This window comes from Ambystoma mexicanum, chromosome 3q, assembly GCF_040938575.1.
Source record: "Ambystoma mexicanum isolate Mex_15411 chromosome 3q, UKY_AmexF1_1, whole genome shotgun sequence".
Classification (NCBI taxonomy): Eukaryota; Metazoa; Chordata; class Amphibia; order Caudata; family Ambystomatidae; genus Ambystoma; species Ambystoma mexicanum.
The window spans coordinates 194,724,609-194,743,349 of record NC_090926.1 but is presented as its reverse complement, the minus strand read 5'-3'; positions in this window follow the sequence as shown (position 1 = coordinate 194,743,349).

Here is an 18,741-nt window from a genome sequence, read left to right as displayed (position 1 = left end):
ACGGTGAGTAGAATGCGGCGCTGCAGCGATCGATGCGATGTGCTTTTAAAAATAAATGTCTTCCTTTTCAGGATTGTCGGCGAAATGTCTCTGGGATGCAGATTTAGCAGGTGAGGCCTTTTCCTTCTTCTGTTCTCTTGTTCCCTTCCTTTGCAGGTGATTCAGGATGCTGGCAGGTGTGGCAGAAGTCAAGATGCAGGAGCAGACACGGTGAGCGTCCAGCTGCTAGATGCAGAACAACGCGAAGCACGTGTGGCTGATCGGGTGTGGTTTAAATAGCCTTGGAAGAAGTTCCTAGAATGTGTCCTTCCTCCAATCAGGTATGTATCCTTCCCCGACCACGCCCGGGTGGTAAATGAGTCCCACAGGTAAAGTAGTTCTTTTCAGGCCTCAAGGAGGCCGGGGTTCTGCAGCATGGACTGCATCAGGTAAGTGCATCCAAACACTTTCATAATGAGCCTGGCGCCTATGGCGCCAGGACTGACGTTTTCTATGAGCCTGGCGCCATAAGCGCCCGGACGCTGTCCATAGGGCCCCTATAAGGGGTTGCTGGGAGCTTCCCCAGGGACTTGATGTCCGCTTTCGGGGACGCAGGGCCTGAGCCGGCTCCCCGGGAGCGGGCATCGTGACACTCACTTTCTCCACCCTTCTTCCCTCACATTCCTGCTCTTTCCCCCGTCCTTAACTCTTCTATCACCTACCACTCCCTTGTCCACCTCCCCCCTCCTACACCCTCCTCTCCGCTGTAATTTTTTAAGTTGTTCTTTATGCTGTTATCAGGTTGTGGTTCAATTGTCATCTTATGCTTGCTGTATGTTTACTTGTTCTCATGTAAAGCACTTTGGAGTAAAGGGCTATATAAATTCAATAAAATACCAATACTTGGGTGCAGAGTCTAGCACCCTGTACTTATACTCAAAGCGATCCCTCTTCGCTGGGCCGTAGAAGGGTTCTTCATGAGGGCCAAGCCTTTGTTCCAAATGTCATCCAGGAGTGAGAACGAGAGGATGGACTTCCTCTTCGCCTCGCGGCGCTGATATAAGAAGCCCACCTTCTCCTCTGGAGCAAGCTGGAAGAGCTCCGAAGCCCTGGAGATCATGGTTTGAAACAAGCCTATTTCGTCCGGCGTGGAAGACCTGGGAGGTGGCGACGGGAGGACCCCATCCCACCGTCATCTGTGCCTGTGGTCGCTGTGTCAGGGTCGGTCTCATCCCTCAGGGGTTTGGGGGGAGAGGCAAAGGTTGGCAAGGAGGTGGAGGGTGTTCCTTCCTCTTCTTGGATGGTGGCTCCCCCATTGCCAAGGGGCCGGCGCAATAGGAATCCTGGTCTGCATCTCGGAGACCAGAGTATGTAATGCAGAGAGAATGTCCACCGAGAGGTCTCTAGGCGGAAGCTGAGGCGGAGTTGGCCACTGAGGTAGAGGTTGAATCGGGGCATAGGCTGAGCGCCCAGGCCCCTGTCACCTTCGTAAACGGTATCCTCGTCACCCTCTGCCCTCGTCGTACGGCCTGCTCCCAAAGTTCTCCTGGATGGTTCGACAGTAGATGGGTCCTCCTCAAAGGAGATATCCATACCCTCGAGGGCTTCCGCACCTCCCCCTTCTTCGCGACCAGAGGGGACGGTTTCAGTGAGATGACCGGCATCTTCTGGATTGGAAAGAGGATTTCCTCCTGGCCGGGAGGGACACTCTTGCTTTGGGGCTGCGCCTTGTGGGTCTGCCATGGCAGCCTTCGCGAGGGACGCCACCACCCCCCTCGATGGAAGGCTGGGCCTACGTTGGATGTACCTGGGCCAGGATAGGTCCCTTGTCCTGCTTGGCCTTGGCCGTCCCAGAGGCCTTCTACTTAGGGGGAGTGTCAGAGCCGCAATTCCCCCTTGGCCTTCGCCGGCAGTACGTTCTTGGGTTTCTCCTTGAGTTTGCCCGGATGGTCCGACTTCCTCTTAGCCGAAGATCCTGAGTGTTGACTGGTGACTAAAGTTGCTGGAGACAGACGCGCCCTGCCCTCCGAGGAGCCCATCGCAACTGCGCTCCGGGTGGTAGTGGACTCGCGGTGCTTTGCCTTCTGTTGGACGCCCACGGGAGGGGCACCCCCAAAGATCTTAGAAGCCCGCTCAGCTTTCTTGGAACCAGGAGAGGCATACTGCTGGGACCCACCCAGAGCAGGGGTCTTCGCCTGCAGCCACTCCTTCAGCCGTCTATGCTGATCCTTCAGCGTGCGAGGCGGCATCTACTGGCAAAACGCACAGTCTTCCTCCACGTGTGTCGCGTACAGGCAATAAAGGCACTGGGAATGCTTGTCTGAGAAGACATTATGCAAGCCACAGTGGGAGCAAATCCTGAACAGGGGTCTGACGACTCTTCAGACATGGTCCCCGCAGCGTAGGCCTGAAGAATCTTCTTGCAGCCTCCACGAAGAAACTCTGAAATTCGCCCTTGAGGGGCACTTAAGAATCCCAAAAACGGGTCCCTGTTAATTGGAAGGTTGATCGATGGAGCACAAGGCTCGATTAACCAAAAAATAGAGTAAAACTCTTCCAAAAAGTGAAAAACACAGTAAAATCTCCAGAGCTAAACAAGGACTCCCAACACTTGAACATGCAGTAAAAATCTGAAGATGGCTGCCAGAGGAAGGGCTTAGGTAGATGGCAGTATTACCCAGAGCTCAGTGATTGGTTGTTAGGAGAAAGACAGTTCAGAAATTAAACTGATTTATTCTTTACTGAGGATTCCCAGCCCGACGACAGGGAATATTCATGAGCATGTCAATCCATGCCAGACCCCATGCTGGTTAACAGTATTCAACAAGCTACAACCTATGGAGGCACAAGCAATGCCAAAGTCAATGGATTTAGAAGGGTGCCTTTAGGGAGCCAGGACCGCCAAAGTCATTTGGACAAAGTCTATAGTTCGGATGCACTTCTTGGATAAAGTCTTACACAAGACAGTTCAAAAGGAAACACAAGCTGTTAGGCCTGTACAATGGGGAGTTGAAATCAACTCAAAGTTAGTGAGACAGCACAATTTAAGGCAAGAAGGTAAGTACCCCCAAGCCCAAACAGTACCTTGGGTTAGAAGAAAAGTGGTCCAGCTGAAGTCCATCTTGCTGCAGTCAAGCAGACCCTGGTTCCGGAGCCCCAGTCGTGGGAACAAGAGGTAGGACGTCTGGAGGGCTCCTGTGCCAGTACTCAGGAAGGTCGTCAGCAGCTACGGTCTCTCTTCGCTTTGAAAACAGCACGGATTCAGATCGAATATATCTTTGGTTGGACTTTCCTAACTCCCTCGGTCCGGGACTCTGGATCGGTATTTTCTACTTCTGGCGTGTCCTTAGGAGTCTCATGGAGCGGTTGGCCAGAATCGTTGCGCAGGCCGACGCTGCACTCTGTTCTGGACACTCGACCCCTGGCATTGGGCTTCTGCAGCAACGGAGAGGCACAGCAAGTCGGGGATTGCGCCAAAGTGGAGTTCGTCTCGGGGTTAGTTGGTCCCACTAATTCAAGGAAATAAGTCTTCCCTTCCAGAGCTTCTGTCAATTCGAAAAAGGTGGTCAGCACAGCAGCACAGGGCTTCACTGGTACTTCGGGCTCCAGGAGGTTGCAGCAGGCTGCTAGTCACGATTTAGGCTTCAGATATTTCTTCCGGTGGTCGACTCGGCCTCTAGTCCCAACACCCTCGCCTTTTAAGCAAGTTTTCCCATTCATGCACAAACTAGGCTGTCAATAACACAGCAGGTTGGCTGTTCTTTTAGGTCAGCCAGCCAATCAGGACTGGTTTCGTTCAGGCACTCCTAGAGACAAAGGACAGGGGAGTTCCGGGCCACTTCCTCACATCCTGTCCTTCCAGACGAAATAGAGCCAGGGGCGGGCTTCAGGGCTTAATGCCGCCAAAGGCAAAATATGCAAAGGGCTGAAATCTGTCAACGTAAAAACCAAGACCCACCCCCCAAAAATGGCAAAAACAGACAGGGGCCATTTTGACAAAATGGACACCCACGAGTGCTGTACTGCAGCTGAGGATTCAGCCTGAGGTAGAAAAGCACAATGGTAGTAAAAATTAAACCACTGCCACCAGCCATTTAAAGTAGTGAGGGTGACAAAAAATGTTACATGAGAAGGTAGGATAAGGGGCTAGTAAGTAACCCCCCCTCCCCAGCACTCCACATAAGAGGATGCGTGCTGAACCTACAAAGTAGAAAGGTAAGTAAGATCAATTTCACCTTACTATTCATGGGAACTGTAGTTCATCCAAGAAGGAACAAGTTACTTACCTGTAACTGTTGTTCTCCAGCATGGGTCTGGCATGGATTCCCATGCTCATGAATATTCCCCGTCAGGCTTTGTAACGCTCACCTGGTATCCACGGGGACGTCACTCAGCCTGTTCTGACCTCTTACGACCTCGAACCCTTCCCTGGAGTCTACGAGACTGGGCCTGAAACACAGGATTGGTAGAGTTTAACTCCCTATTGTCTCTGTGTGCTTGAACCACTTCTTCCCCGGGGTCCAACCCTTCCCTTTGATCCACAGCTCACCTTGTTTTCTTGGAAAGTGTGCGCTCCATCCTGCTTTCAGCGCAGGGGCGCATTGATTGATGCAGGCTTGTTGCTGCCTAGTTACTTCACTGGCAAGAGTCCGACAGGTAAGTATGAGTCTTTTGAACAGTTCTCCAACTTCGTTTCTTTCCTTCCTTAGATGATGGCCGGTGTCCGGGGATGGCGACATGCTGCTGAGATGAGTAGCGCTGAAGGTGAGTGAGAGCGCGATGCAACCCTTTCGTATTTGTATTGAACCGAGTTCTTTTTCTGTGTCTTTTAGGTGCCGCGACGTTTTCAGCGTGGATGCCAGTTATGAAGAAGAAATGCGGTGAGTAAGCGCAGTATGCGGCGCCTCTAGATGTTTCCACGCTAAACTGGAGTGCCTTTTCCCTCTTGCAGATGGATGAGGAGTTCCAGAGAGACAGTTCCCCCAGAGCGGCTGGGATTCAGGTAAGCGTTTGAAGCTCGTACAGTCTTTAAAAATAAGCGAAGATTTGCTGAATGCTTACTAATGCCTTTTTTCTGTCTTTTCCCTTTTCCTTAGGAAGCAGCGTGCTGGGATGGGAATGACACCGCCGAAGATGCCCGCAGAACAGAAGGAGCGATGAATGATGGGCAGAAGCCCCGCAAGGTAAGGCTGTTCCTAACGGTGTTCTTGTTCTTGCAGGAGCTGAGCGCAGAAGATAGATGCAGGCCTACTGGAGACCGATCCAAATACGGTGAGTGTCACGCTGCAGGTGCAGAAAACACAAAGCATGTTTCTCAGCCTGGGCGTGGCTTAGTCTCTGGGTATCCCAGGTGTCTCTGGGCTGAACCACACCCAAAAGACTAGACTGCACATGCAGTTCTGGGAACAGAAATATGTGGGGGCATCCATCTTGTCCCCATCAATGAACTACAAGTCCAATCCCCAATGTTATCCTATGGGAGTGAGTGAGTCTGGTGCCACAAGCGCCAAGTCTGACTCCAAGTGGGTCTTTGGAGGGATGGAGAGGCCCTTGAGGGCCATGTAGGTGATCATGGCCTGGCTCCAGCCTGACATCTGGAGGGCTGGGGACATGAGGGGCAGGAATCAACATAGCACTACCCGACAAGGCCCCTCTCAAGGTGGCTCTTCTGTCTGGTCCTGGTTTGTTTGGATGGTTTTGATGAAATCGTCTAAGCAAGCGAGGTGCATGGATGTACTCACAAGGCTCCCAAGTTCTGTCTTGTGGACCATACCCCTTCAAGTCTACTAAGTAGTATAATTTGGATCTGACGTACTTTGAATCCAGGATGTCCTCGACTTCGAATTCTGGCTCCCCAGCGACTACTACTGGCTGCGGTGGCGTTGCTACCCGGGTCTTAAGGAGAGACAAGTGGAACACAGGATGAATCTGCATGTTTGACGGCAGAGCTAGTCTGACTGCCACAGGATTTATCACAGAGGTGACGGTGAATGGACCCAGGTAACTTGGACGAAAACCGGAAACGCCAAGGGCTTGTTGAGATGGAAGTCCGACGACAACTTGGGCATGAAGGAGGGGGTGCGTCCTCAGCACTACCCTTGTATGGTGGAATGTCAGGTACGGCGGTTTACAGGAAAGGGCCTGGATCTCTCCCACTCGTCGTGCGGAGGTGATGGCCACAAGAAACACCGTCTTCCTCAATAGGAATTTCAGCGGCGTCAAATGCAAAGGCTCGAATGGCGGGCCCTTCACCGGCAGGAATAAGTGGAACAGTCCATTCATGAAATCCTTCATCAGGCAGAGGGACAAAAGAGACGACCGCCCAGAGTCCTGGTGCAGGAGATCGCCACCAGATGAATTTTGAGGGAGGCAAGCGCCAGCCCCGCCTTGGCCAGCGATAGTAAGTACGGCAGCACTTGGGGGGGTGGGGTGTAATCCACAAAGGGTTGATCTGTGCACGACACCAGACAGAGAACCTCTTCCATTTATGTCCAGAGCACTTTAGAGTAGAGGAAGCCCTGGCCTTGGCAAGTACCTCCTTGCAGTCTGCCGTGATGTCATAGCCTCCGAACTCTAGTGCTGCAGGAGGCAGGCCTGTAGGTCCAGAGATCCTGGGTCGTGATGTAGGATCGCGCCTCCTTCCCTGGTGAGAAGATCTGCGTCCGTCTACAGCATTACCGGCAGGGACGCTGACATGTCCAGAAGGTCCGGGAGCCATATCTGCCTCGGCCACACCAGTGCGACGCGGAACATCCTGCACCGGGACCGTCTGAGTTGACTGATAAGTCGCAGGAGCAACGGTAATGGTGGGAACACAGAGGAACAGTCCCTCCCATGGGAACCAGACTGAATCCCCCATGCTCCCCGGCTGGGGAAACCTGCTGGCGAACCTCTGGCACTTGGTGTTCGTCGCCAACAGGTCGATCTGGGGATTGCCCCATCGTCGGAATAGGAGATCTACTTGATCATGCCGAAGCCCCCACTCGTGGCACGAGTGCAGCTCCCTGAGTGAGTCGGCAACAGTGTTCTTTACTCCTGCCAGGTGAAAGGGTACCAGGAACATCCCCTGGGCGACGGCCCAGTGCCACAGATCCTGTGCTTTCTTGGAGAGCTAGGGATCTGGTGCCCCCCCTGCTTCCGGATGTAGAACATTGTGGTGGTGTCAGTGAAGACGCTTACCACTTTGACCTTGAGGGACGGAAGGAAGGACCTGAGGGCCCCGAACACGGCCCGAAGCTCCGGGACGTTGATGTGCAGTGACCTCTCCTCTGGGAGCCAAAGGCCTCTTGCGTGGAGATCTCTGGTGTGCACGCCCCATCTCTCCAGGGAGGCATCCGTCGTCACCATCTCCTGATGCACTGAGATCTGGAAATCCATGGCCGTCGCGAGATGTGCACGGGTGCTCCACCACTGGATCACCTGACGGAAAGTCTTGAGGGAGATCTTGTCCTCAGAGCTTCCCTCCACTTGTATCTAGCTGGCGTCGAGGAACTCCTGCAGCGGCCGCATCTGCAACCTGCAAAGTCGCACGAGGTAAATGCATGACATGCCGAACAGGGACTTGATGGATCTCACCCTGGAAACTTCCGTGGTCAACTGCTGTTGAACCTTGCCCAGAATGGCCTTTATCCTCTCCTCCGACTGTAAAGCCAGCCGCGTCACCGTGTTGAGCCTGCCTCCCAGGAACAGGGCGTCCTGCGATGGCACGAAGCAGGACATCGCATAGTTTATCGAGAAGCCCAGTTCCGTGAGCAGGCGGACGGTCCTCGCTGTGTGGTCGACGGCAAGTTCTCTTGACTTCGCTCGGATGAGCCAATCGTCCAGGTAGGGGTAGATGTGGATCCCCTGCAGGCGCAGCCACGCTGCCACGGGTGCCAGGCACTTGGTGCCGACTTCAAACCGAAGGGCAGTGCCTTGAACTGATGGTGTCGCCCCTGGACCACTAAGCGCAGAAATGTTTGATGTCCTTTGTGTATGTGGAAGAATGCATCCTCCAGGACCAGCGACGACAGGAAGTCCCCTTCTTCCACCTGTCCCAGCACGTGCTGAAAGGTGACTATCTGGAATTTTTGGGATCTGATGCATTTGTTGAGGCAGCAGAGGTCCAGAATAGACCTCCAGCCGCCAGTCTTTTGGACGAGGAATTACCGCGAGTACACTCTGGTGCCCCGGAGACTCTTCGGGACAAGTTCTATTGTGCCATTTTCCAGCATTGCTCGTACCTGCAGAAGTAGCTGCAGAATGCAATTTCCTTTCCTGGTCACCGGTGGGAAGTTGGCACACTTCCTTTGGAACTCCAGAGTGTGCCCGTGGAGCAGGGAATCCAGCACCCAATGGTCGTTGGAGATGAAATTCCACACGCCGACAAAGTTTGTCAGCCGTCCTCCCACCGGGGAGCTCACGTGGGGGCCCGATGTCCCGGCCGTTTCAGTCCTGCTTTGCCGATGTCTTGCCACCTTGGGCCCCTTGGCGATGGCGATGATATCCCCCGGCCTTGATGAGGCCCCTGTAGGCTTCCTGCAAAGAACGGGCCACCTGACGGTATGACAAGGAGCTGCCGCCGAATCCTTTGGAGGCACCTTGAGACTTGCCTCTGGAGGTCCGAAAGGGCAGCCTTCGCTGCTGGAGCATGCCAAAGGCAAGGGCCGTCTCGTTGTCCGCCTTGATGGCCTGCAGTGACTCGTCCACTGCCTTGCCGAACAGGTTGTTCCCGTCGAAGGGCATGTCCAGTACCCTGGTCTGTACGTCCTGACGAAAGTCGGTGGCCCTGAGCCACCCGCAGCGGCGAAGGCAAACGCTGTTGCCCATGTGGCAAAAACCAGTGTCGGCGATGTCCATGGCTATTGTGATGGCATGGTCAGAAGCCACCTCGCCGTCCTGCAGGATTTCGAGGTTCTCCAATCTCTTGCTGTCCAGGAGGGGGGCAAGGCAATTTTTAAACCACAGCTCCCTATCCTAGCGGGCTAAAATAGCGACAGCGTTGGCCGCCTTAATGGTCGTCGGGATGACCCGTTGTCCCATGGCGTCCAGCTTTTTCCCCCTCGCCGTTCAGTGGGGAAGTAGAAGTAGATGCCGTTGCCCCTGCCGATTTTTTCTTGGCCGCCGCGGAGACCACAGAGTCCGGGGACGGCTGCACCCTGAGGCACATAAGAGCAGAATCTGGGACCCGGTACTACTTCTCATACCGGTCTCTCTTCGCATGGGCCGTGGACGGGTTCTTCAGAAGGGACAGTCCCTCGTCCCAGATGTCGTTTAACAGCAGGACCGAGAGTACGGTTTTCCTCTTGGCCTCTCGTTGCTGATCAAGGAATCCCTCTTTCTGCTCTTTGGGGCATAGCTGGAAAAGCTGAGGCCCTGGCGCTCATGGCGTGAAAAGAGCCAATTTCGTCAGGAGGGGAAGCCCGGAGAGGGGGTGATGGGAGATTTGTTCTGTTGTCTCCGCCGTCGTCCGTCCCCGCAGTCTGTCTCAGTCTCATCCCTCGGTGGAGGGCATGGAGGTGAAGGATGGAAAGGCGGGGGTGGATGGACTCGCCACCGCTTGGCTGGAGGGCTCCACGATGGTCCAGGCGCAGCTGGATCATCCGTTGGCGGTAAGAGCAACCTTTCCCTTATCTCTGTGCAAAGGGTGTGCAGTGCCAACAAGATGTCGTCCAACCTGTCCGGCAGTGTTGGTATCGGGAGTGTCAGGAGTGTCGGTAGAGGCTCCTCTGGTTCCTAGTCGACCTGCCGTTCATCGGCTCCACCCTCTCTCTCTCCACGTCCGCCTCATCGGGATCCTTCCAGCAGGCCCTGACCTCAAACCTCCTGTCCAGGACAGCTTTGATGACCGACAGCTCGTCCTCGGAGGAGGTATCAGTACTCTAGTACTACCGCACCCCCTCCTCCGTCCGGGGCTTCAAGGGGGTCATTTCGATTGGTTGGAATTAGAATTACCTCCTGGATGGCAGGGAAACTAGGCCTGGAGACAGTCTCCACTGGGGTCACCTACACTGGCTTCGCCAGGGACGCCACGACCCCTTCAATCCAGGCCTTAGCCGGGTGAATCTGGGCCTTCACGACCATAGGCGCGTCGGAGGCCTACACCGTGGGGGGAGGGTCACCGCCTCACTCCCCCTTGGCTTTCTCTGTCGGGATATGCCAGGGCTTCTCGCGAAGCTTACCCGGGTTCTCCGACTTCCTTTTCAGCAAGCCGGAGCGTTGGCTCGTGGTTGACGTCGTCTGACATTGCACCCGGCCTGGCAGCCGAGGAGCACGAACCAACGGCGCTACCGGTGCCCATGGACTCGCAGTGCTTTGCCTTCTGTTGGGCCCCCATCGCCGGAGCTCCCTCTAAGTCTTAGAAGACCGCTCAGATTTCTTCTTCTCACCTGCTGCTGGGCTCTTCCCCTCCAGCCAGTTAGCGAGTAGTGTACGACGGTCCTTCATGGTCTGGACAGACATGCTCTTGCAGAATGCACAGTCCTCCATGTGTGACTTGTCAGAGTGCAGGCAGTAGAGTCACCGGGAGTGCTCATCTTCCTTGAAGATGTTCTGTAGTCCACATCCTGGGTAGATCCTAAACAGCTTGGATCCAACGGGCGTTGAGTCTTTGTCCTGGGCCATCTCCACACAGGGTAGGCCTCAAAGATCTTCCGAAGAGAAATTCAATGAAAAATTGCCCTTGAGGGGCGCAGAAATTTCCGAAACGGGTCTCCGTTAATCAGAAGAAGAATCGGTGGAGCTTGACGCTCAAATTGATCGAAAAAATGATTAAACTCTTGAAAAAATGCAACACGCAGTAAAAGCTAGAGAGCTATAGCACGCAGACTCCCATCACCTGAATGTGCAGTAAAAATCAGAAGATGGCTGCCAGAGGAGGGGCTTAGGTAGAGGGCAGTCATTGGCTGGGGGCAGTATGACCCGGAGACCAGTGATTGGTTATTAGTAGAAAGACAGTTCAGAAACGAAACAGTGAAAAAATAAAATCCAAATCAGGGAAACACACGAGAGGGAGAAAAAGGTCCCACTCACTCAAGTTAAAATTAAAAAGTCCCAAGTCCAGCAAAAGAGCTGGGGGTCTTTTAGGTTGAAGGGAATTAGCACAGAAATGAACATTCTCCCTGACCGTGGACCACTCGCAAAAATGTATTTAGCGACTTTTAATCACTTGCGTCTTCCACCTTTGAAATTTTGTACCTACAATGTCATCTGTATATCCAAACACTTCCCTCTGGAATATTGTGTGTGTAAACCTGTGTTGAGCTCTTTCAAAAATGTCAAATTATGCATTGAGACTTCTCAAAATTAAATACTCTTGATTAAGACACCAATAAAACACCCAACAATCTCAATTTTTTGAATGAGATGCCATTATGTATTGAATTCGTTTCATATGAAGAAATTGCTAAATAGATGTTGAATGAACACTGATAGGAACACCCCTTTTGGGTACTCTTTATTCTGCCAAGTTCCTACCAATGTAGGGGATATCCCTTCCGTAATTCGGCAGCATTCGCAGCAGCACACAGTGATAAACCTGCAACCCACTACCCCCCGCCATCACACCCAGACGATCATACATAACTCTCCCGTACCTCTTGGCCCCTCTCCCACTGTACTGGATCTCAATCTAGGGAGAGCACAGATGAGATCAGCCAGACCAGCCAATCGCGTTGGACCTAGATAAGACATTGAAGATGAACTCCATCCGAGTTTAAAGGTATGTATGTATGTATGTATACCTTGCGCCACGTCTGCGGACACAGGCCGCAGATCCATGCACTATAGAATGTAGCTATGGCTATGCAAATGCGGTCTAGCAGCTCGCATAGCTGTCCACACAAACCCTTCACATACCTCAACACCTCATTAGTATACAGCGACAACCTACAAACAATGTCGGTCTAGCTGGGCACACATTGAGTCCCTGGAACTAGCACTCTATGCTCAACCACCAACAGCAGACGCTCATGTACCCGACTAACGGGCTGCTTACTGGAGCCTAGCCAACCCACCAAGTCCTAACCTGGCGAAATGCGCACACACACAGGTTAAAATGTACCCTTAGAACCTCCCACACATGAACTGTCTGGGGAAGGGAGTGTGTGGGAATGAGTGTAAATGGATATTTGACAGACTTGTAAATTGTAGTTGCACTTGTTCTATGTGCTTGCTTTTCCTTGTCAAAGGACCACTAAAAAAAAAAAAAACAGAAAAGAAAGTTTTAAAACCTTGTCTCGATGGGGGCGTGGCTTCGAGCGCCAACAATGCGGCTGCTCCTTTGAGAGCCTCCGTGCCGGGCCTGCCGAAAATGTGGCTTTATAGGAGTTTGGCACCTGCCTGAAAGCCCCCCTGCTACTCCATATGGTAGGAGGACCTGAGGACCCTGGGGGGCAAGTGCGAGCAGAGCCTGGTGGGCCCCAAATTTCATCTCCCAACTCCTCACGCCAAGAGCTGAGGAAGCCAAGATGGCGGCCGAGGACTCGCGTTGACGCGGTCCCCTGGCGCAATTAAGCAGAGCTTCACTGAAGACTCCCTCCAGAACGAGCCTGAGGAGGAGCCCCTCTGCCTGGGACCGGACTGCAGGCCCCCCTTCTCCCCCCGCCATCGATCCCCCAACCCCCCCCCCCCCGACCCGAGACCCCCACTGCCTCGTGACTTGCCTCAAGGGGGACCCGGGCCATAGTGGATCCATCTCTTGCAGCGGCGGCCGGATACTCGCGCTGACGCGGTCCCCCAGCGCAAGTAAGCAGAGCGTCGCTGAAGGCTCCATCCAGAGTGAACCGGAGGAGCCCCCCCCACCCGCGACCGGACTGCAGGCCCCCCCAAACACCCGACCAGAGACCCCCACACTGCTTTGTGACTTGCCTCAAGGGCCCATCTCTTGCTGAGGCGGCTGGTCCCGGAGCCGCGGGTACAACCGTGAGCCCTGGGGAGTCCCATGCTGCGGTGGGCGTGTTCCTGGTCCCCCACTCCTCCCCCCCACAGAGCACAGAGGCAGGGAGCCGCCTCAGGGGCGGGCTTGCCTGGAGGCCCCCCTCACCATCCTGCACTCCATACAGGGCTACTGCAACACGGGGGGGCTAGACACCCCTGGGGCCCCCTCCACCATCTCCTGGGGCTCCCCGGCCATTCAGGGGCTTCACCTGCTCGCCCTGACAGCTCCTGGAGAAGGGGTGAGCCCCTGCACCGATCCCCCCCCCGCTTACATGTGGTCCCCACTAACCACCACTCCCCTGAGGCTGCCTACAGACCCCTCCAGCCTACTCCTGGGGCACCCCTGCCCATCCAGCAGTGCTTTGCAAGCACCCCCTTACCCTGGAAAACCCACAGACGGCTATAAGGGGACTTCGTATGTGGAGGCAAGCCAGCGCCTCCTGTCCACTGTTGCACCCACAAGGCGGCCACACACACACACACACACACACACACACCCACCCCCCCCTAGCAACGCAGCCCTAAGTAGAAGACTCCCCCCGCCCCCCCTCCACTTCCTGGGGGGCCCCAGCCCACTCAACTACTCCCCCCTCTCTCCCCCAGTTGTCAACCTGCCCTGAAGATTCTGGCTGCTTATGCAACTCCAGGCCACTGCTGGATCCGAGGTCACCCACCACAGCACCCCCACCAACAACAGCACTGAATAAGGGTACCAAGCACCCACCAACCCGAGGAGCTGCTAGGGCCAGGCCCAGTGACTCCTGTCTAACTGACCATGCTAATCAAAAACAAGCAAGCCGACACTCCCCACTCTAACGGGAACCCACCATGGAGAAGCAGTCTAAGGCCAACAAGAACTCGGACATCTCCACAATGCTATTGGCGGCCGATAAAGCCAAGAAAGCGGATAACCCTCTCAAAATGGCCCCACAGAAGACACCAGACGATAAAGAATCCCTAGCAACCAAAGAGGACATCCAGGCCTTTAAGGCAGACATCAAAACAGAGTTCAGATCATGCATGACAGAACTTGCTACCAAAGGGTTACAGAAGTGGAACAGCACATAGGGGAAATTGAAGACCGTTCTCTGGACCAATCAACATCAATGGGGGAGATCCAACGCTCTATCCAATCCCCGTTAGATGTGTGAGATCCTTGAGTTTAAACAAGAAGACTTGGAAAACAGGGCTCGACCTAACAACCTCCAGATCCGGGGCATTCCAGCCTCTTTCCCAGACAAAATCTCCCCGAATAAGTAGAGAATTTCTTTCAAGCCCTTCTCCCCCATCTAGGTAAATCGCTGCTTCTACTGGATCGAACCTGGATCGAACCCACAGGCTCCGCCCTCGACGGAGGGAGACAACTGACTCCCCTCCCGACAAGATAACCAGAGTGCACTTCTTTATAACCAAGGAAGCCATCTCGGCCGTCAGCCATACCCAAGACGAAATACCCTTCCAGGTGACTCCTCTCGATCTACCAGGACCTTTCACTTCTTACCTTACAAAAAAGAAAACCACTCCGTCCTCTCACCCTTTACATCCAGAACCACCAGATTCGATATAGGTGGCTCTTTCCAACAGCCCTCCAGTTCACTCACAATGGTTCCCTCTGAAGAATTACCCATCTGGAGGACGCCGAAAAGATTCTACGCTCGGACTCCCCTGAAGGCGCCTTAGCGCGCATAGTACTTAACACTGGCGAAGCTCCTGCCTCCCCAACAAAATCCAAGGGGTCCTCCTGGTCTCAAGTCCTGAGATATAGGAAAAGAAAATAACTATCCACATGCTTCCTGCCCTCCCCAGGCCCTCTGCAGTCCTCGACTAATCCTCCCACAAATGCCAACTCAGCTATGCGAAACAAGCCTAACCACGGGCCCCCCACGGCCCATGACGGTTTCCAAGGTACAGACCACCAATGAGTCCTTGGAATGACTCATGCAAATGCCAGGCCCACCATGTTGGCGGGGTGCATGACTTTGGCCAAATTGGCCATGTGGGGGTCTGATGCTGAAACCCTGGGCCCCCCCAGGTTATTTAAGTTGGGGCCTCCCTGTTGGTCACTCTGACTCTGAACTTTTAAACAGACTCCAAGACCTGCGACTTCCCTATAATGGTGGCTAGTCCTCCGCCCTCCGCCATGATGGACCGCCCGGGCTCTTATCTCGCTTAACGTCAAGGGCCTCAACTCCCCGGCTGAGCACAAATCGATCATCCAACGACTCCCGGACGAGGACAAGGGAGTGGCCTTACTGCAGGAGACCCATCTGCTTCCGGGAGCCTCAGATCTAAAGATTTCCCACTACAGTTTCTGGCCTCGGATGGCACCAAAAAAGGAGGGACGGCAATCCTCTTCAGAAAGGACCTGAATCCGCAGATCCTAAACTCAAAAATTGACCCAGAGGGCCCTTATGTGGCAATTAAGTGCCTTCTATTGGGCCAACTATATATGCTGGTCTCCACATACGCTCCAAACATGGGCCAGACGGCCTATGATTCATTGGGCTCGACCCTCTCGTCCTCAGAAGGGTTGAAGGTTATTGCAGCCGGTCAAGTGGCACAGCGAGTAGAGCGCCCGCTTTGACACCCGTGCAGAGCCTGTTAACGCAGGTTCGAATCCCGGCGGGGCCAAACTCAGCCTTTCATCCTTCCGAGGTCGATAAATGAGCACCACACACCGTGGGTAATAATAAGCAGCGCTCAGATACCTGAGGGTTTGTAGCGCTATATAAAAGCCTAATTATTATTATTATTATTATTATTATTATTATTAACCGAGGTCCAAACCCCACGAATGACAAATCACATCCTCCCTCCCCTAAAGATCTCAACACGGCCCTAGGAATCCTGCACCTCTTTAGAACCTTTGAGGTGGTGGACACCTGGAGGGTGCTTCATCCTACAGAAAGGGACTTTTCAGTCTACTCGTACATCCACAGGACCTTTCCCAGAATTGATCTCATAACGACGTCGCTGCAAACTCTGGCCTACGTCAAGGAAATCTCGATTGGAACACGCACCCTGTCAGATCACGCACCAGCAACTCGAGCTTCGAAACCCTTCAGGCCACACCCCCTCCACTGCATCGCTGGGCTCTATTTGACCAAATCCTCAATGACATGCTCCTTAGAGATGCAATGGCCTCCACGATCCAAAACATCTTCAATGAAAACCGCAATGAAGACACCTCCCCGGCAAACACATGGGATGCTATGAAAGCAGTGGTCAAGGGGGAACTTGTCGCTCGGGGAGCGGCATACCATAAAGCCAGGCGTCAGACTCGCCTCTCCCTTGAGAAAGAGCTCCAAGTCGTTGAAAAAACACAAGCTTAAGGGATGGTCCCCAAAGACAGAACGGGCTATCCGCACTGCCCGCAATAAAATCGAGGCGCACTAAGCAGAACATACAGCCCATCTCTTGGCCAAAGCGAAACAATTCTATTATGCCAAAAATAATAAAGCGAACAAACTATTAGTGAGCAAATTGGCCAAGGCAAGACAGACCAATACCATTACCGGGCTGCGTGACTCTCAGGGCAGGGTTCACTACGAAGAGCGGGAGAAACTGGCGGCGGACCACCTAGCTCAAGTGATGTCTCCCCCTCCCCAGAGACCGAAGCAAACAAAGGGAATATCTACAAAAACGACTCTGCCCCGCCTACAGGACGCGGCCCGAACAAACTGAAACGCCTATCACAAGTGAGGAAGTCGAGGAAGTTAGCAAGTCCCTCAGAGCACGGGCCCTGGGTCCAGACAGGTTCTCAGCAAGATTCTATAAAATCTTCCAGCCTCAACTGGTGGCCCCTCTAACTCCTTCAGGGACTCAGGCACGGTCACCCGCTCCATGGCAGAACCCATCACAATACTGTTGCCCAAACCGGGAAAACACCCGTAAGACCCGGCTTCATACAGACCCATTTCCCTGATGAACATTGACACCAATATTTATTCAAAAATCCTGGCCAACCGCCTCTGTCATTTTACCCTAACTAATCCATCCAGACCAATCTGGCTTTATTGTCAATAGATCCACAGGTGACAATATCCTCAGAGCCTTGAACTTGATCAATCTCACAACCCAGAAATCGCAGAAACTAGTCCTGGTGGCCCTGGATGACGTCAAAGCATTTGACAGGGTGCATTGGACCTTTGAGGGTCAAACTATGGAAGCCTTTCACATCGGGCCCATGTTCCAGAAGATGGTCCTAGCAAACTATCAAGTCCCGAAAACCCTTTTCATAGTCAATGGCATTCTTTCCGCTCCAATACTGCTTGGCTGTGGGACCAGACAAGGATTCCCGCTATCCCCATTACTTATTGCCATGGTGATGGAACCATTCGCCCAGAGAATCAGAGCAAACCCCAACATAAAGGGCCCTCACATCGGCCTTACCCAACACAAAATAGCCCTGTATGCAGACTGTCCTGCTCACCCTTGCGGAACCCGCTCGCTCACTGCGTCACGCCCTAGCAGAAATGGACATCTATGGGAAAGTCACAGGCTTTTCGATTAACAATCATAAGTCAGTGGCTCTGGGGACGGGGATGTCGCTGTGCGACCAAGATGCCTTCTCTTCACTATGCCCCTTACAATGGAAGGAAAAGGCAATCCCCTACTTGGGAGTCCACAACCCAGCGGACCCAAAAGCGGTCCATCAGGCAAATTTCCCCCCCACTCTTCTGTGAACTGGAAAAGACCTAAAGAGGTGGGCGACGCAGGAAATCTCCCTGATGGGGTGCATCACAGCGAGCAAGATTAATCTTCTTCCCAGATTTCTGTATGCATGCTCTGCTCTCCCAGTAACGATTCCCCCGGCCGCCCTCCAGGGGCTCCAGAGGAAACTGCTCCATTTCATCTGGAAAGGCAAAAAGGCCCGGATCCCCCTGAGAACGATGCTGAGGAACGCACGCCTGGGAGGACTGGGAGTACCCGACCTGCAGAACTACCAAACTAGCCCACATCCATGCCTGGCTAGTGACTTCGGGCGGCCCCGGTGGGTGGAGAGCAATCCCGGCTGCCCCTCCCGTTACATTTTCTCCATCACACTCCACCTCAACTCCGACAAAGCAGGGATGAGCTTCTGCTTTCCACTAAACACGTTAAAGGCATGGGACTGGGCGCAGCAATGACAAAAGATCCTGAGGGGCCTAAGCGCCTTCTCCCTGGTCTTTATGAAACCTCCCTATCACCCCGGTACCATTCCCCACAACTTCAAGAACTGGATCAGGGGACGCCTAGAGACACTGGGCCAACTTTTCTTGGAAGGTCACCCCCGAACATTTGAACAATGCAAAAAGACTTTTTAGCTGAAGGAAGTAGACAGATTTACGTATATTCAGCTCTGACACTGGTGCTCCCACCAGCAAACCTGGCAAGCAGCAACGCGCACGCCCTCACCACTTGAACGTTACAAGTGCTCCCGATTCGAGGAAGGATTTCGGCCCTATACAAACGCTTTTCGGGAGACTTCCTTAGCTCCAAAACACGAGCTATGGCCCAATGGGAAGCAGATCTAGGGCACGCGATAACCGACCAGAAGGAACAAGTTACTTACCTGTAACTGTTGTTCTCCAGCATGGGTCTGGCATGGATTCACATGCTCATGAATATTCCCCGTCGTCAGGCTGGGAATCCTCGGTAAAGAAAAAACCAGTATCAGTTTCGTTTCTGATCTGTCTTTCGTAGTAATAACCAATCACTGATCTCTGCGTCATACTGACCACAGCCAATGACTGCCCTCTACCTAAGCCCCGCCTCTGGCAGCCATCTCCAGATTTGGAAGCACGTGAAGTGGCAGTATGACCAAGTGAAGAGCCGCAGAGGGGTAGGCGGGAGGGTTCGCATGTG